This window comes from Cynoglossus semilaevis, chromosome 2, assembly GCF_000523025.1.
Source record: "Cynoglossus semilaevis isolate Cse_v1.0 chromosome 2, Cse_v1.0, whole genome shotgun sequence".
NCBI lineage: Eukaryota > Metazoa > Chordata > Actinopteri > Pleuronectiformes > Cynoglossidae > Cynoglossus > Cynoglossus semilaevis.
In genome coordinates, this window is record NC_024308.1 from 2,120,863 (window position 1) to 2,128,063 (window position 7,201).

Genomic DNA, 7,201 nt, shown 5'->3' on the forward strand with positions numbered 1-7,201 from the left:
TCCCCCCTCCTCCCCCCTCTGAGTGCGCCCAATCACAGCATCAAAGGCATGACGCAAGGCTGGGACAAAATGGAAGCCATTACAGATAATTAGCCGCTGCCCTTTAAAGCACAGGGACCTGCCGGCTGTCGGGCCCTGAGTGTGTGTGTGTGTGTGTGTGTGTGTCGGAGCAAATGCCAGTGACAGATCGCACACTACAGACGAGACACAGAGAGAAAAGAACAGGAGGGAAGTGAATCAAAGTAGAAGAAGAAAAACTTTTTTTTTTCTTTTTTGAATTTTAAAACCAAAAAAAAAAAAAAAAATAGCGGAGGAAGTGAGAAGCAGAGAACTCTCCACACATGATGAAAGGAGCTGCTTCTTTCCCAGCCAGGATCCACATGGGCATTCTTCAGGCTCACCCAAGCAGAACTCTGCCCCCCCGCCCCCCCAAAAAACCCCCCCCCCCCCCCCACACACACACACACACACTCACTTCTCCACCTTCACCTTTATCACACACCTGAAGGTCTGTCTGCCAAATGATTACCCAGTCTCTGCTCGTCTGTCATCACGGTTCTTTGGTTACAACACACACACACACACACACACACACACACACACACAGACCATGATGGGGATATATGGGGGAACACAAACACGGTTACACACCACCACACAATGGCGTTCAAACCCTCACTCTCAGTGGAACGCCGTGGCCCCCGGCCCCCGGCCCCCAGCCTGTATGTGCAGATATCTGGGCTTTAATCATTCTGGCATTTCTGTTTGGTTTTTTTTTTTTTGATTTGCTGCCAGTGAAAAACCAACATGACTTGGTCTTAAAGTTCAGAATCAAATCATCGAAATATTCAACAGCTCCTCGTATCATTCAGCAGCAGCAGTTTCCTCTTCCACCGACAGAAACCTTATCTCCATTATTAGAGCTCCAGCACTGATTGACCCATAGAGACACAACAGAAGACAATAATGACATGAAAGACATCAATGTGACACCTCATTGGAGTCACTGTAATTATCCCCTATCATGTTTTTCCTACCAAAAAAAAAAAAAAATGGGCTGAAGCAAAAACCCATCGGAAAATCACTGTGGATTGAACATTTCTCTCGGTCACTCTACAGTTTTAGGTGTATTTATTTACTTGGGTGGGTACTTTACACCTTTATTTAACCCAAACAGGATGTTGGCTAGTTTGGATTTTGTAGAAAAGTTTTTATAAAAAAACCCACATATCTTCCTCTATAAATCGTGCTGTGCCACAAATCAACAGAGGCGTCGTGTCTCAGCACAGCAGGAACCATGAGTGAAGGACAGGAAGACGCAGCAGCAATGACAACGGAGAACGGTGAAGATTTATTGTCTCCTAATCCCAAAGCAGAATTTTTATTTTCAAAATAAAATCCCTATCATTTGTCCTCCACAAATCAACACTTATTTTTGTAACGTATTTCTCCTGTGTTTCAGTTTTCCATTAACACTTAAGAAAATGCCATTATTTAATAGTATATTTAATATATACATTTTTTTCTACATTGCATGCAGGTCTGTTTTGAACCAAATACCCCGGGGCCTGATCGTTCATTCCTGTCTTACGGAGCACAGCCTTCAGATCTCCAACAGCACTACAGATACTCCAGAGGTCAAGGCCTCGTCCTCCACCCACATCACCCAATCTGTCCTTCGCAAACAAGTGCCGACGGATGATTTCCTGTGCGCTGGAATCGTTAGGCTTTTATTCCTAACTCCAAAGCTGAAGGGAGACCTGCAGTGGGGGGGGGGGGGGGGAGGGGGGGTTAAAGGTCCGGTATCTTTTCACACATCATTGCAGACATAAAGAGCAAAACAAACCTCCGGGTCTTTATCACTGAAATCTAAACCGCTCGCTTGATTTCATGTCTGAGGAGTGAGGCTGGTGGACTCAGCGATGACCACCTGTTCTCTGTTGCTCCCGGTCGTCGCCTTTGTCATGGGCTTTACATTCTTTCAAACCATTACAGGCTCAGGGCGAAACTTAAGCTTTTGCCAGTTTCTCAACTTGCTGTCCCATAAATGAGAAGATAATGGCCGCTCGTAGACGCTGCTCATATTGATGTGAAAATTAAAAGGTGTAATTCTGTTTTTTAACAAAAGCATTTACTCACGGGGGGGAGTCTCCTCTGTGTCACCCCAGTGAAGTGAACTGTTCCAAGGAGGCGTTTGTTGAAGGACTTTTTGGGGGGTTTTAACAGGAGACAGTAAAAAAAAAGGCGTCTTATTCATATAGCTTCCATCAACCAGCTATAAAAACTGGGGCTCATTTATGGGGTAACATGGTTACTTTTTACTGCGCCGTAGCACCGAGGCAGAGGAGGCGGAAGAGACGCTGCTTTTGTTTGCGGCACGGCTGCGGGAGACAATAAGCGAGACGTGTGCGTCGGAGGAATGTCCTTACTGTAGACACTCTCGGAAGTCGGGTTTGAGTGTGCGTCTGTCGCTTTGTGCTGTCATCATTGTGTGTCCATTTTCATGACAGGATCGGACTGTGGGAAAAGTGCACTTACAAATGCCTTCTATTGTCTATCCTCCATTTATTTGCAGTGTGGTTCGTTTCCCTGATAAGTGATGGAGTGAACTATAGATAAAAAAAAATCAAGCTCACTGCAGCATTGTGACTCGTTTACAAGAATCACTTCTCATTAGCCTCAAGCTGCCACGGAGCAGCCGGGAGTGAAATTAGCAGGATTCAGGAAAATCAGGATCCTGTGTCGGCCCATCGGAGACCAGTCACGTCGTTCTGACTGTTTGGGTTTCACTTCACAGGCGTTCATAAACCACTGTCAGGCTTCACTGTCACTGTCGTCACATAGTCAACCATAATGGGCTCTGACTATTATTAATACAATGCCTGAAGCACTCTCAGCTACATGCAAGGGCTCACCATAAAATATGTTAATCAAATCGGGCCCCTGAGGGCCCCTCAAAGGGAGCTTTAACACAAATTGAATATCAGTGATGGCTTCAGAGGAGGGGTCGGTGCTAAAGGGGGGAGGCCATAACCCTGTTAGTCACACGGGCTGGGGCTCAATGATGCTGCATATTTCCAGTCACTGTCAATTACCCTGATATCGTCTGTGGAGGGTCGCACTCAGCCCACACTTCAGGGAAAAGAAGAGCAACCGACCGCTGGTGGAAAGACATGAGCCAATCAGGACGAGGTGTGGTTTTCATAACAACTCTGGACATTTTCTGGTATAAACACCGACTTTGTCACAACCACCGTTCCTCATGGGACCAAAGCCTGATCTTAATGACGCAGAACCCCCGATGCTCTGATTAAAGCAGAGACCAGGATGTGAAGTGTGTTTAGCTTTGGTTCAAAATAGTTATGGTTAAGCAGCACCACTGCCCCGTGGGGGTTACTAAGACTGGGTAGACTGGTGCAACAGTGGCTCCTCCACTGGGAGAGAGAGTGGTTTGTGCCTTTGTCTTACAGAAAGCAGAAACAGCATTGTTATAATTAATCCATTCAAAACAGCAGAAACAGCATTGTTATAATTAATCCGTTCAAAACAACTTCATATGTGTAATAACAAAAACAACAACCTTTTATCCCTGTTCAACAATCTGACCAGCTGAGGTACAACAGCGCAGAGCTCCAGGCATCACGTGTAACTGTACACCTTTGACAACAATGCCACGTAAATGTTCAGATTATTCAAAGATATAATCAGTTTTAAACATTTTAAACATTACATTGGCACAATGTGAACTCAATGTAGATACCTAACAAAAATTTAAAAAATATATAAAAATATTTTTATTTAAATAGCGTGATTTGATTTATACATTTAGGCTCAGAAAAGCTAAATATATCAACTCAACTTGTTTGTGATTTAACCACAGCTCATAACTGCTCTCTTAGGTTAGATTGACCAACTCTCTCTGTGTGTGACAGAGAGAGAGAGACAGAGATTGCTCGTCCTGAAGACACACCGTTGGCTCCTGTCAGCTGAGGATGCCACAGTCTAATCACACTAATTCCCACTGGCCGAGTTCAGGAGGAAGTGAAGGATCCAGCATTAGATTAGTGGATCATGTCAATGATCAGAATCCACAATTGTACGACCGCTTCACCACTCGCTCTTCACAGAGACAGTAATTATGACGACTATAATGTTTTCTATGGACAATGTGACTATTCTGAGAAAGCAGCAAACCATAAGGGACCGTTTAAGCGGAGGGACGCAGATCTGATGTGTAGTTAACTCTCTCTTCCTGTTGTAATGAAGCGGTTCTGAGGCCTGGAAGGAGCAGCAGCCAGTCAGCCAGCCAGTCAGCCAGTCAGCAGCCCTTAAGTACAGAGCTGTAAATTGATTTGAATGGCTTCCCAGTCAGTTATCTTCACTTTAATCACTGTGGAACCGCTGGGTTCTTTTCAGGTTAGTGAGCTGTAACATTTTTAGTGTTGCTTTAAATGATCAACATTTAATAAAAAACAACAGAAGATGAAAATGTTTTGTCACTCGCAACTCAACGTAGTTCCAGAAGGAAGGGACACAGATAAAAAGTCAAGACTCGTCTCCGTACTGCGCCACCTGCCCTTCACTCTGAGAAATGACAACACGAAGCTCAGTGATTTTAAGCCCACACCAAAGTGCCATCAGTAACACTGCACCTATTCTTCTGGGGGTCTCAGTTCTTCTGCCCACTGTGCTGCAGCTTTGAGGATAATCATATAACATGCAGCATCGAAACCCACTCAGGGATATATACACAACAACACAGACCTTTGTGTCATACATGATGCAAACTTAAGCCAGGAGTTCATTTTGGAAAGGTCCACTCATAAGGACTAATCTTTAGTTTAGCAGAATCTTGAGTCGGGAAGAGAAACAGGACGACGTCTTATCAGTAATAGTTCAAAGGGAAGAGTTACAGAAATTGAAGACAGTAACGACCTAATCAATAACATCCACCCGAATATTCCTGAACTACAGCCACGTCCTGAAAACGACCTTTGACCCACAAGAGGAACACTGGGTCTATAAAGGTCACATTTAAGGCAGAAAATAGAAAAAAGAAGAGTTAACACACTTACTCTCTCTCTCACACACACACACATGAGTCACATATCCATAGTCTCTGCTGGTCATATCTCCAAGCCCAGCTCATCTGCAGCTCCCACTGTTTCACTACCCCCTCACCCTCACCCCCCACACCCCCCAAAAAAGGAAAGAGGATTAACTCCTGGCCCACGTTGCAGTTCAGGCAGCTCCAGTATAATTGAAACACACAGAGGTGGGATGATGTTATTACTTGTTTCTGAGCACCAACCTGATGCAACATGTCTGAATGAAGACTGTTAAACGCTAAGGTAATGAGCAGTGGCCGAACGAAGGCTTAGAGGAAACCAGTGAAGAGCAACTGCAGAAAGTCAGTGATGAGAGGAGACAATGAGGGAACTTTTCACTTTTCACTTTTCAACATGACGTCAACATCTGTAACAAACCCTGTAAGTAATGACACCAATCAACCGTTCATCATTAACATCTTTACAACAATTAAGAGTGACTGGCATCACACTGGTTCAACCCATCCCTCTCCATTCGAGTGGAAAAGCTGGACATGGTCTTAATGTATTCACGGGTCACAAATGTGGTTTCTCTTTCCATTCCAGGCTTAAACACAGGGCTGTTAGTGGCAGTGAAAGTAAAACCAGTCACACTGGGGCAGATCTTGTAGATCATACCACAAAACCATGTGTGAACTGGGAGTGTTAGCGGCGTCCATCACTTTTCTGCTGCCCTCTGTGGGTCACAGTTGTTGATGTGAGGATTACTCCCGCACATAAAGACCAAATGATGATTAATTTATAAAAACAACCGACGTACGACAAACGCTGTTGGTTGAACATACTGTATATGAACTACTATTATTACTGTTGGTTGAACATACTGTATATGAACTACTTCAATTACTACTGCAGTTTTTAGTAAACAGCAGTACCAATAACTAAATAACGGTACATTTTCTTATTCTGGACAATGATCATACATTTAAAATACCAATAAAGTACAATCATTGTTGATAGATTTAACATGAAAACGGTTCAATATTTCTAGGATTAAACTGTTTACGTGGAAAAACAAAAATTAATGAAATCCAAACAACTCCCAAACCCAAACTGTATGATCAGAAAAATGTGTTTGTCTTAGACACTGATTATTCTTAAATTATCGATTGTTGTTTAGCCATAATATGTTTTTGTTTTTTGATTGATGTCTTCCCTACGGAGAAAAAATCCTGGGGGTGCTGACCCACGGGTTGGGAAACTTGGCTTTGAAAGATGAAAGTGAAGTGCTTGATGAAGAACCTCTTTGTGTGATATCAAAACCAACCAAACTGTCACCGTTGGCAGTTGTTTGGACATTGGTTTGGTGGGAACTTGTTTGCCGTTTCTATTTGTTTGTTGTGATGGTTGCTGAGGAGGAAAAAAAAAAAACACCTCCCACTCAATTGCCCTTGGGTTCCAGAGAAGCTGGAGGACAGGTCATACAAAGGCGCTGTGTGATGGGGTCATCACTGTCAATGCCCAGAATTGGGGGGATGTGCCAACTCTGTAACTGACGGCTTGGTATGGCTGCCATATCCTGCTCTCCTCAAGTCATCCTGCCCTGAGACCATCCACCAAAACCCATCAACGTGTTTTTAAAGCCACAACTGGGAGAAAGGACGGTGGGAGATAAAAAAAAAAAAAAAGAAAAAAAAGCAGGACTTTCTAAAGGCTTGTGTCTATAAAAGAAACGACCGTCCAGTATCACAGGAGCACATTTGCCGGATTTCTTGTTTTTGACTATGCGTGAGACACTGGGCTGGTGAGAAACACCGTGGATTTACACAGCAGTCTGCAACTTCAAACAAGGTGGCTGACGTTTGAATAGGCTGCTGGTGGGAGCCTCTCGTGGGGTTTTTTGTTTGGCATCCAGGGTGAGCCAAGGAGAGTGGGCACACACACTGCTGGGATTTGTATGTAGACAGCTTGTCCTGTTTACTGAGGCAACAGGTTACCATAGGAGCTCCGCACAAACTGTGGCCGAGTGTGAGCGCGTGAGACAAAGAGTGTGAGAGAGAACGACCGGGAGATGGAAGAGCAAGGGGGTGGGTGGAGGGGCTGGGGGGGGGGACGAGGTCGATAGGCACTGGGCGGCTGGGGGCGGGACAAAA